The sequence below is a fragment of the Acinonyx jubatus genome, chromosome B2, assembly GCF_027475565.1.
Source record: "Acinonyx jubatus isolate Ajub_Pintada_27869175 chromosome B2, VMU_Ajub_asm_v1.0, whole genome shotgun sequence".
Classification (NCBI taxonomy): Eukaryota; Metazoa; Chordata; class Mammalia; order Carnivora; family Felidae; genus Acinonyx; species Acinonyx jubatus.
The window spans coordinates 41,568,586-41,587,078 of NC_069385.1; the positions used below are offsets into that span (position 1 = coordinate 41,568,586).

Consider the following 18,493-nt stretch of genomic DNA (forward strand, 5'->3'; position numbering starts at 1 on the left):
TTATGCCAGTACCATACTGTTTTAATTACTACCACTTTGTAATATAACTTGAAGTATAGCGTTGTGATACCTATGGTTTTATTTTTCTTTTTCAAGATTGCTTTGACTATTCAAGATGTGGTTCTATAAAATTTTAGGGTTGTTTTTTCTAGTTCTTTGAAAAATGCTGTTGGTATTTTATAGGTGCTGCATTAAATCTGTAGATTGCTTTGAGTAGTATAGACATTTTAACAATATTTATTCTTCTAACCCATGAACATGGAATGTCTTTCCATTTCTTTCTGTTGTCTTGAATTTCTTTCATCAGTGTTTCATAGTTTTTGGGGTGCAGATCTTTCAACTCTTTGATAAAGTTTATTCTCATATTATAGTTTTTGGTGCAGTTGTAAATGGGACCATTTTCTTTTTTAAAGAAATGTTTTACTTATTTTCAGAAAGAAAGGGCGCTAGTGGGGGTAGGGGCAGAGAGAGAGACAGAGAGAGGCAAGAGAGAATGTATAGCAGGTTCAGTGCCATCAGCACAGAGCCCAACATGGGGTTTGATCTCACAACTGTGAAATCATGACCTTAGCTGAAATCCAGAGTCGTACACTTAACCAACTGAGTCATCCAGGCACCCCAGGAATTATTTTCTTAATTTCACTTTCTGCTGCCTTTACCCAAAAAATAGAAAAACACTCATTCAAAGAGATACATTCCCTCCTATGTTTATTGTGACATTATTTACAATAGACAAGCTATGGGAACAGCCCAAGTGTCCATTAATAGATGAATAGGTAAAGAAGATGTGGTATACATATACAATGGAATTCTCTTCAGCTATAAAAAAACAATGAAATCTTGCTATTCGCAACAACATGAATAGAGTTAGAGAGTATAATGCTAAGAAAAATAAGTCCATCAGAAAAAAACAAATACTGTGTAACCTCACTCATATGTGGAATTTAAGAAACAAACAAATGAGCAAAGGAAAAGGAGAGAGACACAAGCCAAGAAGCAGACAGATAACTGTAGAGAAGAAACTGATGGTTATCAGAGGGAAGTAGGTGGGCAGGTGGGTGAAATAGGTGATGAGGATTAAAGAGTATACTTACCATGATGAAAAGAAAAAAAAAGGTAGGATTTTGAGAATCTTTTAAGTAATAGATCCATATTATGTCCTTAATAAATGTTCAAAAGACTGACTTAGCCATCCTCTTTACTATTAATGTAATGTATATTAATTTTGTCTTCTAGCAAGTGCTAAGAAGAGTCATGGAGTGAAACTCACCAGTTTTCTTTCTATTTTTAATTTGACTTTTAGGAAAACAGTGGATGTTAATAATCCCTAAAGTAAAGGAAAGAAGTCAGAAATAGCTCATGACTGCCCAGAAATGAAAGGTGATGAGTGTGAGTTAAAGATGGTGACACAAACACCGGTAGTGAAGAGGTTGGTCAGGCTTCGATATAGAGGTTAAGTGAAGTTGTCAGCGTATTCACATAGGTGTTGAGAGAATATTCAGGGGAGGAGAACCTAAAAGTGCTGGACAATGGGAGAGGTGCATTTTATCTGATTAATACAACTTTCTAGATTGGATTTATTACTTTTATTTTATTAATGAGAAACAGAAGACTAGAGAATTGAGCCCATTGCTGTGTGGCTAGTAGTGTATGAAGAAGCTGAAATTCACACTAGGATAACCTGCCTTGAAAAGAAGTCCCCCCTACCTTTTGTTTGCCTTTGAAAAATGCCCTTTTCTAGAACTTTCTCATAGTAGTGGAAGGGAAGAACTAGCTTCTTTAAAAAAATCATTAATGTTTGCCATATATTTTCAAGAGGTATTCTCTCATCTAATTTTCAGAACAACACTACGAGAAAGGCATTATTTTTTTTCATTTTCCATAGAAAGAAACAGACCCAGAGATTAAATAGCCTTTTTAAGGTCACACAGCTTCTAATTTAGCAAGCGGTGATTCAAATCCAATTCTGTCTAGTTCCAAACTTATGCTTATACTAGTACAACATGCTGCCTGAAAGAACGAGATTAATAAGAATGAGAAGTCACACTCAGGTATAAATAAAGATTTGGGGAGTTTTTAAAAAAATTTTTTTAATGTTTATTTGTTTTTGAGAGATAGAGATAAACGGGGGGGGGGGAGAGAGAGAGAGGGATGGAGGGAGGGAGAGAGGGAAGGAGAGAGGGAGGGAGGGAGAATGAGTGGGGGAGGGGCAGAGAGAGAGGGAGATACAGAATCTAAAGTAGGTTCCAGGCTCTGAGCTGTCAGCACAGAACCTGATGTGGGGCTTGAACCCACAAACCATGAGATTATGACCTGAACCCAATTGGATGCTTAACCTACTGAGCCACCCAGGTGCCCCTGGGGAATGTGTTTGTAATGTACGTTGAGGAGGGGAGAGTGGAAACAGAGATGAGAGTCCAAGATTGAGCTTTTGGCGTAGAGGGCAAGGAGCTTGACTTGTTTCAACTTCTCTCAAACTTCTAGACTCCTAGTGTATTGCAAAATTACTTTCTATTCTCTGAACTTTCCATGCTATTCCATGCTTCTGTACCTTTGGGCATGTAATTTCCTCTGTCTAAAATATCTATTTACTACTCTTCTTTTTCTTAGAAAACATCTTTTTAGTCTTGAAAATGTCCAAAATTTATTTTATTTTTTTTGCAAATCTTTTGTTAATTCAACCAATGTTGAATGGGATGTTCTTTTGGGATTCTTAGTCCAGTATTGCCTCAAATAATTACCTCAGAAACATCTTTCAGTGATTCTGGAAGCACAAAATAGAGCTGCTGAGAACTGATTGTCCTGAAGATTTTCCAATCTTATATTTAACTGTGGATTTTATAATCTTGCAAGATTATGCTTAATGAATAAACTCCTTAGATCTCAAGATGAAAGAATTGAAAATTTAGACACACACAGACACAGACACACACACTCACACACATTTGTTTGTTAGCTGAAAATATTTTTAAAACAATTAAGGGATCATTCAATCCCTCTATACTTCATGCACAAACACGAATACACACATATGTGCATGTACACACACATATGTGCATGCACACATGCACACACGCATAGGCACTATTCTCAATTTGAAACATTGCATAGGATTCCCAGAGATCCCTACCACTGTCTCCATACCACATGGTCTCTACCCTCAACATACTTACCTGATGTCTCTCATTATGCTTTGTACATAATAATAATGTACAGATGCTTTGTTCATAATAAGCAACTGGATTTCAGAGGAAATAGCACAATTGTATGAATTAAAAGAGAAGTATGATGAAGATTAGAATCAATTAGACCCTTCTGGTATGTGCACCCTTGTTGAGGAAGAGAGATTCTGTTACACTGATTTTCAAGTCCAACATCTAATTTCCAATGCATATCTAATCAGAATCTTACCATTATCTTTTCTTAAAGAATTACTGTTGTATCATAAATATTTTGCCTGTAAAATTTGACTCAGCAGTAAAGTTAGATTTACTGATGCAGAGAGCAAGGACTGTTTACTTTTTTCTCTGCTCTGTGCCAAGTCTATAGTGTGTGGTAGTGTAGAGCATTATATATATATATATATATATATATATATATATATATATATATATATATAGTTTTTTTGAAAACCAGTATTTTTCTAGTCACACATTCACTGAGAATCATGAATTTTAAAGTAGATTTTATCACTAGTACAAAATATAGTGATATGTTCATTAATGATTATTTTATTTTCTTTTCCATTCACTGAATTTCCCATATGTATAATCAGGGTCAGTTAAAAAAAAAGAGAAGAAAGACTTATTAGGGTCAGAAAAGAAAAACATGAAATTCAGGGTTAGCAATTAATTGGTGAATCTAGAATATTCCAGCAAAAATAAGTCTTGTTTGGCTATGTTCATTACCCATGCTCTCAGTTATTTACTGCCCCCTTCCTTTTCTTTTGGCTGTATTGATCAAGGATAAAAGTGAACCAGAGATGTATGGCTTGATTTGATCATTGGAAATAAAAATGTTTGTCTTTGAATATAACTTGGGTCATGGTCTCCTAGATTTTGTGGATTGCTGTTAATGGTGAACATTCAAGACCATTGCTTTTGTAATTCTTGGTCAATGGTCAATGCTTGGCTTGGGCACTGAAGCCCTAAAAAGTGGGCTCATTAAGTAACAAATACCTCTAAGTTGGATGAACAGAACTGTTTTAAAATGTGTATTTGGTCTGGCATTTCTGCATTATTTGTTAAACCCACAAAATGTAGATTTTTATCTCTAACTTCTATTCACTCAGTTGTGGCTACTTTAGGAAGTAGTTTTTCTTTTCTTTCCTTCCACAGTGAGAACTGTAAGATTGTTGTTGGTACACCTTGACCACTGCTTAACAGAAGCAGCTTGTTTATATTACTTCCTGTATTTTTTAAAGACCAGCATTTATTATCCCTTAAGAAGTTTTTAACAGCTTTCTTTCGTAGGGATTTTTTTTTTCTTGAGGAATAAGTCATGGACTCAATTAGGTTAATAATTTCTTACCCATAATGCCATAATGAATTTATTCTCCACTCAATAGCCTTTGGAGAAAATTACTCAGTATTTAGAAGGGGAAAAATCAGGTTATAAGAAATCTTTTCTGGGAGGGTATATTTCCCAGATTCTTGCCTTAAAAAACCTATTTGGGTACTTTTAAATAATCCTCCATGTGATAAGTTGAGGTTCTATATCTACCTAGTCTTTTGGAAATGGAAGGTACTGAAAATTCTGTTTTGGCTGAGTAAAGAAATGTTAATGACCTGTCTAGTAGTTGAATTTAAGCATACTAGCTTGCGACTGTGCTGCCAAAACAAATGAAAATTCATTGCCTGCTATTGGAACAAATTTAGTTAGGTAACACTTCATTTTTTGGGCATCATCTGGGGAGTGAGTTATTCTACGTAAGCGAATTTTCCACACAAATGCTTCAGAGTTATCTTTTGAAAACAGAAATCAGGGCGCCTTGATTTCTTGCTGAAAACCTTCAGTGACTTCCCATTGTCTGTCTAAAGAACAATATATTGCTTTATAATCTACCATTCCAGTTTCATCTCCATCCACAGATGATCCACCTCGGTTTACTTGCCATTCTCTAAACCTACCATGCTCTTTTAACTGTTTGATTCCCAAATGCCATTCCATGGTGTTACAATTCCACATTAGTTTAGTAGATATCTTCTCTGTGTTTCTTTAGCCCCAGTGCATATTTCCAACATAGAAACCATACTGTATGGTGACTTTTTAAAAATTTTTATGTCTCCTTCACTACATTGAGAACTAATAGTGGTCAGGGACCATTTCTCCCTGTACTTTTATTTTCTTAATCTTCATGTCTTTAGAGACGCATATGGTGCCTGACACATGGCAATGTTATATTTGTTTCCTATGGGTGTTGAAACAAATCGCCAAAAACTGGGTGGCTTAAAATGATAGAAATTTTTTTTCTCATGGTTTCAGTTCCAGAAACCTGTAATTGAGGGGTTAGTAGAGCTACAGTCTCCTCTGAGACTCTGGGGGTGAATCTGTTCCATGCCTCTTCTAGCTACTGAGTGCCTGCCAACAGTCTTTGGCATTCTTTGATTTGTAGCCACATCACTCAATCTTCACCATCATCTTTACATTGCCTTCTTTCATTTCTGTTTCAAAACTCCATCTACTTTTCCCTAATAAGGATACATGTGATTACAGTTATGGCCCACATGGATAATATAGGATAGGTTTCTGTTCTCAGGATCCTTACCTGAATCATGTATTTTGCCATATAAGGTAACATGCACAGGTTCTAGGAATTAGACCATGGAAATATCTTTGGGAACCATTATCAGTCTATCACAGATACTTAATGTATTTTTAAACAGAATTACCTATTCAAATACTAAAAGTTTCAAAATATTAAAGCATATTTGAAGAAAATATTACTAAAGTATATTTCATACTTTCTTGATTCCTTAATTATAGTGTGGTATTCAGATCATAATTTCATCTTATGTACCAGTATTTTCTGATTATGAAAAGTAAACTGTACTTTCAGTCATAGATTAATTTTAGGCTCATAGAGAGTGTAAGAGAGCTCTTTTACTGCTCTCCAAATATTTTTAGACTGCAGTAGTTATTGAGCTATCTACAGAACTATACATACAAATAAGATTCAGTTCCTTTTTCAAAGAAATTACTGATTAGTGTGGAAAATAGATATGGAAGCAGAACTATATCAATAAAACATGAAACTTTTGTATGGCTACAGGGTTAACCAAACCTTCAGTTTTATGTAGGAGAAATTAACATTTGGTTAACTTTCTATCTCTGTCCCCCTGGAAACCTGGCAAAAATGACATATCAACTGTATTTTTGACATTAGTTGTGGCAGAAATGTCCCTTAATTAACAAATTGCATCTAGATTTGGAAGAAGTATGAATGAGCTATATTAAGAATAAGTGAACTATGAATAACTGATGGGGAAGTCATAGCAGGATTGCTAGGCAGTGCTAAGAGCCTAGCTGGGGTTGGAAATGAGAATTTATGGTAGATCCAAGCTTTAGAGTCATGTGATTTCTCTCTAGCAGAGTCTAGTCACCCAAGGTATAGGAACAGACAAGATGGGTTTGTGGTATTCCTCCAGGTTAGAGTTTTTGCTGGTTAGTTTCAGTGGAATTATGTGGGTACTAGGGACTTGAAGATGCTGGCTAGAGTGGTTCTGGTGACAAACCATGGGCTCTAGGGGATGAAAAGTGGGTAGAAAGGGATCAATAGGTTGGAAGGGAATGGATAATTCAAGGGCCTGTATCCTTCTTTGTGGCAGAAGAGATGTTGTCAGTAAGGGCATGAGATACGGAAAGGAAAGGAAATAGTGGTTGAAGTAGAACAGTTTGCATGAAAGAAAACAAACATGGGACAATTCCTTGGGTGACAAGAACTTGCTCTGGGAGGGGGTGATTGATACAGAGAGTAGGTTGAAGGTAGCCGAAACTAAAAAGGTTTGGAAATCATGCTACCATGTGGGATAGATCATCTGTCTAGATGACTCAGGATGACAAAAGCACTTAGGAGAGGAGACAAGACCCTGAGTCAAATAGGAAATCCCCAAAGAATTGGAGGAGTTACTCAGAGGTCAGGAGATGATAGCGGCAAGGGGAGAAACGAGACTAAAAGGGACAATGAGTTGTTGCATAGGTTAGAAGATGGTGGGGAGACTGGAGGAAGGGGCAATGTGGGAGAGGCAGGTTAGTTTATAACGGTAGAGAAAGCACTTTCAGAAGGGGATGATGAGTGCTGTGGAATGGAGATTCTAGAAGGCCCTGGGTATGAATTTGGGTTGCAAGAAGAGAACAGTGTGGAAAGAGGCAATTGATTGTGCAGAAGTTGTGAAGAAACCATAAGGTAGTTAGGTGATGAAAGTGAAGGAGAAAAAGTCTAAATTCAGGAAAAGGCAGTAACAAAGAATGAGAGGTAAGATGCATGGACAGAACTGATAGCCTGAAATATCCCAACTCTGAAGTCAGTCATTCCGGGTTAGGGTCCTCAGAGGTAACTAGCTTGGTTTCAGCAGAGCGGTTGAAAAGCTTTGCAAGGTGGTGAAGCACCCAGCTTCAGCTCAGGGTCAGTGGCAGGGATTGGACACAGCTCTCCCTTCTTACTGCTGTCCAGGGTAAAAGGTGTTTTCTTTTTGTGAATTATTTCAGCTTCAAACATACTGCTTTTAATCTATTTTTGAGATTAGAATTGGAGTTTATTTTTTTTCTATAATTGAAGACCTTCTGTTCAGTAAAATTCATTTAAAAATAGTCCTTCCCTTGTTCTGGTTTTCTACCTATAATTTTAGAGTATTGGATAGATAGGATATTTTCATATGAAGATTTTAAAAAGTAAAGCCTAGCTTCCTTTGTAACATGCTGTATAACTTTATTCTTCTATATTGAGCATAAATCCTTTCTTTATTAAATTGGTAGATGAAATTGTTTAATAATTTTTAAAAATACTAAAAATTTGTGGTTACCTGCTCAAGGTAGCTTTTAGTTTGTCAGAGGAGGTAGTGAGTTAAGCACTTGTTAGTTTTATAGCTAAAATATAATTACCCATGTTTATTAACAATAAAGTAGTAAGTTTGAGTTTGAGGTTTTCCTTTCTTTCTTTTTTCCCTCCTACCTTTCTAACCTTTTCAGCTAGGAAAAGTCAAGCCCAGGAATCATATATCTGCAACTTGGGCTGTTGTATCCTAATGTTCTAACTCAGAGACCCACAAGCACTTGTCTCCCCTTGACATGTTTATGTTCTCACAATTTGGAATGGAAGAGCAGTAATAACTTCTAGGTCCAACACTTCCAGCATTTTGAGATTTGATGGTTTAGAACATTTGGCTTAGACTGAAGGACCTCTCCATACTTGCAGAGAAATTCTCTTTCTTATAGATCATTAAATATATTTTTCTTTGACCTGAGTTAATTTTCTCAGGTAATCTCATTACATTCTTGGCACCATAAATTCATAACTTAAATTGTGCTAAACTGAAAATGTAGCATATTAATATTTTCGGTAGACTTGCTTGGCTTCTGTATCCCTCACTTAACTTTCTCACTTCAGTTAAGAATAAATAATAAATATAATACTGAAATTATAAAATACTTTTTAATCTATAAAGATTTTTTAAAAAAACAATCTTGAAAATAAAGATCACGTTACTTTTTTTTTTTTAATTGAGAGAGAGAGGGTGCAAATGAGTGAGGGCAGAGAGAGAGAGAAAGAGAGAGAGAAGCGGGCCTCATCCGAAGCAGGACTTGTGCTGACCTGAAGCGGGGCTCATGCTCACAAACCATGAGATCATGACGTGAGCCTAAGTCAGATGCTTAACCTATCGAACCACCCAGGCACCCAAGATCACATTACTTTTACGAATTACAGAATTCCCCCCCCCCCCCCGCCGAACTTTATTAAGGAATAATTGACAAATATAATTAATTGTATACATTTAGAGTGTACAATGTGATGATTTTTATACACACACACACATTGTAGAGTGGTTATGAAGACCAAGATAACACACCATCATCTCACACAGTAAGTAATTTTTTTTTTTTCTGGTGAGAATGCTTAAGGCCTACTCTCAGCAACTTTCAAGTATATAACATTAACTACGTTATTGTAGATGACATATGATCTATTAACTGCAATGTTATTAACTATAGTCATCATGTTGTACACTATACATTATATTTTATAAGAAATATTTTTAATTCCACTGAAATTTTGGAAACGAAATATGTTTAAGTTTTAGATTCCTTTCCAAACTATATTCATATATTTAATTAAAGTATTTTCAGTTTTTAGGCAATAAATCGTAACTGAGAAAATGAACCAGATTTCTCATCATTTTACATTTTTAATAAATGTTTTTCTATGCAAGCATGATTATTATACTGAAGAAGTTAAAGTTACTTGAATAAAAAATTATCTTTTGTCATTTCCTTTATCAATTTTTTAAAGTTAAATGAGAATTATTCTTTGTTCCACAGAAAGTTTGAAGATAAATGATTATTGCTCTTGCTCTCTCAGACCTAGGAAAAGTTTATTATGATCAAAACTTTAAATTAAACCAAGAGAATACAGTGATTCTTAAGTAGATAAAAATTATGTCCCTTAGCTTATTCTCAGTTATTCTTAGCTATTTGCTATATATATATATATATATATATATATATATATATATATATATATGACTTTCTTTTAATTAGTGATATTATCAGCATTAACTTTAACTTTTATTATGGAAATGACTGAAATATAATACATGACATGCTATTACCTTTTTATAAGAAATGAATGCAGGATTCAAATATAACGGAATCTGAGACTGCTTACCAGAGTGAAAACTATGCAAAAAGATCATATTCTCCCAATACAGTGCTTAAAGGAGCATTCCTAAAACCTTGCAAGTGTTTAGTTACCTAGTGACTAGGGATTACATGAAAAAAGTAATATGTTGGATTTCAAACCAGTTTGGACCTAATTTAACTGAGCTCTCAATAATGTTTTCTTTAAATAACTAGGAGGGAACATTTTCTCTGCAAATTCTAATTCTAATTCTTTGGCTCTGCCATCAGGTAGGCTCTTGCTCTGAATTGGCTTGACATTTCACTTCTAATTCCTGGGCAAAGATTGCTGTAGTTTAGCTTGTGTAGAAAGGCACGTGTATTTTTTTTTTCTGTTGACATTTCACTTGGTCATTTTCTTTTTGAAAAAGTGACCTCCAACTTTGCTCTTTATCTCTTCTCTCTGTCAATTTCTGCCTCCCCAGATCTCTATCCCCTGGAAGTGCTTTTATCAACAAGCACAGCCCTGCCCAGCTAGCAAGCCAATTGTTATCTAGGTGAGAAGAGTATTAAAGCTTTTAAGTCCACCAAGTCTAGAATTATTCTAGCTATTATCCGTGAATCAAGCTAAACTGCACAATATTTGCCCCAGAGGGAGACATTATCTTTATTATTCTGGTCAGAAAACAAATTGCCCCTGCCCTGGAGTGAGATACTAACTTCCTGCGTGCTCAGTAAATTGAATGGAGCTTGTCCTTACAGATGGACTTAATTTATACAACTGATTTTCTGCTTAGATTTTCCTGTGTAGGATGAATTTCTGCCTTAAGCATAGTGTCCTTGTCTGAAGCTCGTATATCTTACTTGATTTTACTAATTTCTGTCACCAAGATACATGTCTTTTCCTTGCTCACAACCATCTCTGCCTTGTGTCCCTTTGTAAATGAGCTGATGGCATAGACCCCAGGCCTAAAGGACCTGAATTTGAATCACATTTAGATATTAATATATGTGAACATGAACCACACACAACTTGATCACACCTCTCTGGGCCTTTGTCAGACTGCCTAATGGACCTCACAATCTACTTCATTTAGATGTTTCCTTAGATACTATTTGAAGTGTGGGTGACAATTCTTCATGGCTTTTTTCTGTGACTTGTGGCAGCTTTTGCCCCTGGCTATGTTTTAAAGGATGTTTGTATATCATACAGTCTTGGTCTCCATACCCCCTATAGAGGTAAAGGGCAGATTTTATTCCTGACCAGGACAGTGAAAGTGTTATCTCCCTCTTGGACAAAGAATGACAATGTTAGTTAGCTTTACTCTTTAAAGATTGAGGGGTTTCCTAAACTCAGGCTTTATAAAATGTGACCAAACCCACTGTGTGCTCAGCCCACTGGGGCCTTCCTATTGCCCCATGGGGTTTACTAGTTGGGGGGAGAAGAGATTTAAATATGAAGCTCATGCTGCTTCTGTGCTATGAGTAATAAAGCCCTTTGTCTCTGACCCAGGAATTTCATGTCTTCTGCTAACACTTATGAAAGTATGATAGGCTAAAATCTGAGGTCCTTCACAGTTCTTGCAAGTATTCCACTTCATTTTCATGAAGCAGAAAGAATACAGACTTTAGAGTAATCTGTATCAGAATTCTGATTCACTCACCTGCTTTGTTATCTCATACAAATTAATATCCTCTGTCTCAGTCTCTTCATTCATAACACGGGCTAATGTTGAAGATTAGACAGTGAATGTATATTTGGGGCACCTGGGTGGCTCAGTCGGTTGAGCTTCCCATTTAGGTTTCAGGTCGTGATCTCGCGGTTTGTGAGTTCGAGTCCGGCGACAGGCTCTGTGCTGACAGCTCAGAGCCTGGAGCCTGCTTCTGATTCTGTGTCTCCTCTCTCTGCCCCTCCCCCACTTGTGCTCTGTCTCTATCAAAAATAAATAAATGTAAAAAAAAAGAAAATGAATGTATATAGACTGGGTTTCCATATTTCAACGGATCATAGAAATAATGTTTTGAGCCAGAACATTTGGTCCTCAAAGCCATGTTCTATATACTACACCACATAAATCTGATAGGAAGTGCCATTTGATATATTGTCTAGCCTGTTCTTTCTCTTGCTTCACTAATTTCAGCCATAGCTATCATAAATACACTTTCAATGTCTCTAGTTAATTTTTCACTAGATTTTTTTAGGAAAAAAACCCCAAGTATCCTAATTAGAAGTATTGGTTGGATTGAAGATCTTACCTCTTAGAAAATGACACTTTGTATATTTTACACATTTCCCTTCAAAATATAAAGAACTACATCCCTTTAAAGAATTCACCCCTTCCTTTTTTTTTATTACATAAGATATCTGAACAGATTTTGCATTTAACTTTCACTGGCTGAAAATCTCATAGTACTGTTCAGCTACTGCCAAAATATTCCCACTCTGCAATCATTCACTTAGCCCTAAAACCTTCCTCAAAGCTCAGATCAAACTACCACATACATTGTATGCCTAATTGAACCTCTTAAAACTTAGTATTGCTGTCAGTGAAAACTGTTTTGTACCTTTAGGAAGCCATGTGATCCATATGGTTGCATTTATTAGTATGATGCTATTTTGGAGACGTGAAAAAATTAAATTTTCATTCAACATTAAGGCACATTGTGTTGATCACATTGAAAATACAATGAAGATTGTATTTTTTACAATGAAGGTCGAATTGCAAAATATTTAGATCATCTACTTTATTTAGCTTGGATCTTCTTAGAGTCTTGTTGTTATTATCCTCCCAGCCTCTGAGTCTTCTCTCCTAATGAAATTATGAAGGCAACACTTGCCTTTCCTTAAATTATTAAACTTTCTCTATTCAAGGAATTTTAAAATCTCATTTCTTTGTCTGGCTATGATTTGGGAAAATAAGTATATTTCTTTAGCTTTGCCTCTGACCGAATGTGCAATTTCCATGATTTCTGTTACTGTTCCACTATATCATTTATATGTAAATAATAGTGATATTTGTCAATCAATTCATATAACGATTCTGGTTTAACAGTTGTATAATGCTTAGCTCCATCATAACACTACTCTGTTGTATTTAATTATTCTTAAGTGGCTAAAATAATGTTCATTTAATTTCATCTTTTCATTTATTTATTTGCAAACTGCCTGTTTCAAAAAAGGATTAATGTTATTTATAAAGATAAATATGCTCTAATTAAATATGAAATAAGAAATGAGGAAATTGGGACAAAGAGAAGAGAGCCACATATTTGCCTAGAAGATTTCAAGCAAGCGAAGCAAATTGAACATAAAGATTCATATTCAATTTGATGTCCATGAGATAATAAAATTATTTTCTCATTGCAAAATGAAATTTTTTTCATTAACATGAACTTTACAATGTAATTAACAATGTTCTCAGCCAAATCTTTATGGAAACTATATTAGTCTGCTTTGACTACCATAATAAAGTACCACATACTGGGTGGCTTAAACAACAGTATTTCTTACAATTTCTTCCCAGCCCTCACTAGGAAGTCCAAGATAAAGCACTGGCCAGTTTGGTTCCTGATGAGGTTTGTCTTTTTGGCTTGCAGAGGTCTGCCTTCTCTTGTGGCAGAGAGAAAGAGCACCCTGGTAACTCTTCTTCTTTTTATAGGGGCACCAGCCCTACTGGAGTAGAGCCTTGCCCTTAGACCTCATATAACCCTTATCACCTCCTTACAGGCTCTATCTTCAAATATATCCACACTGGGAGTTAGAACTTTAACATATGAATTTGCAGAGTGGGGCACATTCAATCCATAATAGTTATGACAATATTTTGTAAGATTATTTTTTTTATAGAATCCTTCAGTAGAGGTCAATGGCGCTATCCCAAGTATATTTGGGTAAAGGCACAACTGGTGTTCATTTTCATAATAGCTATATCTAAATTTGGAAACAATGTAAATATTTACTAGCAAGATATTTATTAAAGAAATTTTTGTGTTTTCATATGATAAATTTTATGTCATAATTAAAACTGTCTTCAGAGGATCCTTAATTAGTGGATAGTTATGAAATAAATTTTAGCAAAAGAGTGAGGATACAAACTCCCGCATTCCAGTTGTAATCATGTTTCTGTTGAGGAAATGTAAGAAGAAAAGATTAACAGTGATTAACTCTGGGAAGAGGAATTTAAAATGATTTTACTTTCTCATATTTTAAAAAGTTTCCACTTACAGTGATTACACATAATGTCTATAATCACTGATGGAAAACTCAGTGGATGTTAAAAATAAAATCCATCTGACTTACTTCTGACCATGAAAGAAATCCAAGTACTAGCACAACTTTTGGGACTACGTATTTCTAATCCTCCTTTCTGGCTTTCCTTTCTCTTCATAAAGCCCACGTCCTGGTCAAACCAAGCTTCTTGTTAGGTGAATAGTTATTCATGCTTCTTTCTTTACCTTTGTGCTTGTGCTGTTAGCTTTTGTTCCTCCAGTAACTCTGCCCCTCTGACTCTAATTGCCAAATTCTGTCTAGTGATGTGTTCCTTGTTCTCCACCAACTTAATGTAGTTGTCTTTACTTCCCAAATTCTTGTTGAATGCATCCTTCCTATAGACTCCTAAATTACTTTTGGCTTTTTTCTAGCAGTAATGACCTTACAAGAAAACATTATTCATGGGAATGATTTTTTTTTCTCCCTTTAAACTCATAGTCCCTTAAGACCGATCTTTTCCTACTCACTTTGTGTCCTTACAGTGCCTACCATAGATATAGCAGATGTTACAATTACCTATTGCTGCCAAAACCACCAGAACCTGGTGACTTAACAGCAACTATTTCATTATTTCTCTGGGACTTACCTGGGCAGTTCTTCTATTCCATATGATGATGGTTGGGACTGTAGTCACCTGAGGATTCAAATGGGCTGGAACAGACAAGATGGCTCACTGAAAACCTGGTCATTCAACCTAGCTGTCAGCTGGAAACTCAGCTGGGCTGCTGTACCAGAGTAGTCTGGACTTTTCACAGCCTGGTGGCTGGGTTGCAAGAGAAAGCATGCCAAGAACAAGAGTTCTCAGAATCAGAAAATAAAAACTACCAGTCTTCTTAAAGCCTGGGCCTGGAATTGTCATGGCACATTTCTGCTACATTCTATTGGTTGAGGTGGTCAGAGAGCCAGCCTAGATTCAAAGAAAGGGGAAATAAGTGTCACCTGTCAATGAGGAGCATGAACAAGAATTTGCAGCCACGTTGAATAATCACAGCAGGTAAACATGTTCATTTATTCAACCAATATTATGGAGCTCACTGGGGTTATAGCTATGAGGAAAAAAAAAACAAGCAAAACTCCTGCTCATTGTGAAGCTTTCATTTTATTGGGAAAAGAAAAAGAAAAAGTAAAATGTGTAGTACATTAGAATATTATAGGTGTTATGAGTGAGATGACCTTGCCACAGTGTTCCCATTGCCTGTTTGTCCCAGTTTAAATACTCACACATCCCTTTTCACTCTCAAAGATGTCTTGGTTTGGACAAAAATTTATTTGGCCATCCTAACTGGTGGAAAATGAAGCAGAGAAGGGCTTAAGGTGTTGAGGGCTGTGAATATAAGTAAGATGATTAGTAAAAATATCACTGAGAAAGTGACACATGAGTAGAGACCTAAAAGAAGTAGGGAAGCAAAGTTGTATGGTTATGCTTATGTGCTTCAGCTCAGTGACGTTTTGAAATTTAAACATAAAAAGGAAGAAAAAAAATTAGTGGTATACATTATATATAAAATTCACAGTCTTCTGCTTCTTCTAAACTATCATGCTTCACAACTAAATTGGTTAATTCAAAATACCCAGGTCCCCCTTTTTCTTATTTGTTTCTATATGTAGAATTTACATGTTATATAACGCTCACTTTGGTGTTAGAAAAGCTTCTGAGATGAAGTGAATCAATTTGGGCATATTCTTCCTTACAAAAACAAACAAAGAAAAAACAGAGAGCTACTTCTAAAAGCCACTCTATGTTATTATTTATATTATTTTGGAGAAAATTGTGAAATACATGTGCTATTCACCAGAGGGTGCTATAGCCATCTGAAACAAAGTACAGTGGCATAGCCAATCTTCAGGTATTCTCAAGAGCTTAGACTTTTGCCTGGAAAACATTTGTTAAAATGTTCTCTCTTCTCTGTTTTTTCCTTTTTATTTTCCATTCTCCTCATATTACCTCCAACAACTCTACCAAACTTTAATCATATCTTATGTCAACTAATATTAAATCATTTGAGATCGCTTGAGCCTTAACTGCTGATACAACCATGAATCACAAACATATAGGTAGTTCACAAAAATGATGCAGGTGTATATAAGCCAAGGTTGATATACTGAAACACATTTCCTGCCTAAAAGTGACTTTCATGTTTTGTCATGGAAAACACTAACATCTGGTTATTATACAATGTCATCTGAAGGAATAAATGCATGATTGTATAAATAATCAACATATTTATAATGTTAGTATGCTTTTTGCCCATGGGATTAAAAGCTTATGTTTAAATAAGAGAATAAAAAGATTTTGGCACCGTAAGTTATGGTAAAGTATGAACCAACGAGCTACATTTCCCCATAAGCCTGAGATGGTTTTACTATTTATAATATAGGTAACAGTAGTACCTATTTCAAGAGGTTGATGTGTAGATTATATAGATAATTCATGCAAGAGCCCCTAACACAGTGCAGGGCACATAGTAAGTCCTTATTATTGTTATTTTTTGGAGATCTGGAGTTGGACTATCTGGGTTCAAATCCTGGCAATATCACTTACTATCTGAGTAATATTGGCTAGGTTATTTAATCACTCTGTGCCTTGGTTTTCTCATATTTAAGTTGGTGATAACCATACCATTTACCTCATACATTTGTTAAACCAATGAATTTACATGAACTAATACACACAGAGCAATTATCACAGGGCCTTTCTCAGTCAACGCCCCATGATTGTTATTACCAAACGACTCTAGCTTTCCAAGATATTGCTGCTTTCCTTTAAAATACCCAGCATGTTTTGTTTGATTTCTATGATGCCTACTTTTCCTTCCTGGGGTCTAAATTGTTTTTTCTTTGCTTGACCACTTTTGGGCTCCCTTTCCAACCAAATGATATGTTATCCACCACTTGAACTATAGGCCTGGTTGTTTCCCAAGTGCCGTTGGACAGCTTTTGCATGGTACTAAACCATGTAGGTACTAAAATATCTTCCTTACAGTGATTGGCTGCTATTTTTCCTAATTGTCAAAGTAACTATTTCCATTAGAGAATGATTTGGAAAGCCCACTGATGGGCAATGGAGTAGAAAAAAAAAGGCAACCATTGTTTTAAAAGTGTAGATGTTGCCATGCCACTTGCTCACTATAGGACCTTGATCACATGCTCTTTTTCAAACCTGGAGCCCTTCCCAAACCTTGCGGCCACTTCAGGTACCAGCTTACTGTCCCTAGCAAATTCTCATTTGAAGTTCTCTATATCTATCCAAGCATGTACCCAAAGATGAAATCAGCATCTGTCTTTGAATTCCTCCCAAATACCCTTCTCTCACAAGGACTTTGCTTGTAACATACACCAAGTGGGGGTCTTAGAGGGTCAAAAAGAGTTTACTTTGGCAAATGCAGTTTTAAAATTGAATATTGGGAATTCTTATTCTTTAAAGATCTTGCGTGATTTCCTCATGTTATTTGGTTATCTCTCCTACTCTCCTTCCTCCCTTGTCTCCTCAACCCCATTTCTCCCAGGAGAGAAGAAAAACAAATACCCCCACTTTCTCTGGCAGATTCGTCAAATATGTTCTTTTTTCTATTTCACATCACTTTTTCTATTTAACTTTATGTTATGGGTATTTCCCCATGTAAATAAAAACTTTGTGAACAACAGTTTTAATGTATACATACCCTCTTATATTGGAATACATAATTTTCTTAATTAGCAGTGCTTTGGACATTAAAATGTTTCTTGTTTTTTACTATTATAAATTTGATCTGAAGTTAGCACTTGTTTTGAATACATTTTTGTTCACATCTCAGATTATTTCAAGAATACTTAGTCTAGTGGTTCCTTAAAAACTTGATAAAAATAAAGTTTTATTGAAGAAATATTCTTTATGTAGTCATATAAATAGTCATTGAAAACTTGGAGAATGTTTGCATTTGGAGGATTTAATTCTTTTTTTAGACCTTTTATTTCAAAATCAGGTTCCATCTGTGTTGGTATTTCCTCAAAAATTGGCTGAAGTTATATCTTACCTGTAGAAGTTCATACTACCTGGGGTGATCATAAACCAGCAGGGACTACTAGTATATACAAAACACTGTATTTGCATTGTTTCCTTCCCCTCCTTGTATATTACTAACCATCCTCTTTTGAAGTGAAATGAAACATGTTGAAACCCACATGTTGAAAAAATGCCCTCAACCCATTTAGTTTCCTTTCAAGCATTCCCCACCCCTCAACTCTGTCTCCTCTCAAACATTCTCCATCCCTCAACTCTGTCTCCAGGCAGAAGAAAGCCTTTCTCAGTATCCTCTACCAAAAGCTGCAACTGCAGTGGATTTTCTGGAAAGGATGTTTCACTTTCCTTTCCACAGGAGCAGTAAAGAACAGCAGCTATACTCAGGGGGAGCA

The 18,493-nt window shown here is 35.7% G+C and overlaps 1 long non-coding RNA gene across 1 annotated transcript in view; it reads right to left on the bottom strand.

Annotated features, from left to right (window-relative positions):
• LOC128315531 (uncharacterized) overlaps positions 1-15,310 on the bottom strand; it is a 54,920-nt gene extending 39,610 nt beyond the window's left edge. Inside the window, exon 1 of the long non-coding RNA XR_008298365.1 lies at positions 14,688-15,310. This is a non-coding gene — a long non-coding RNA (uncharacterized LOC128315531). The remainder of the gene's footprint in view (positions 1-14,687) is intronic.
• Between the last annotated feature and the right edge of the window lie 3,183 nt (positions 15,311-18,493).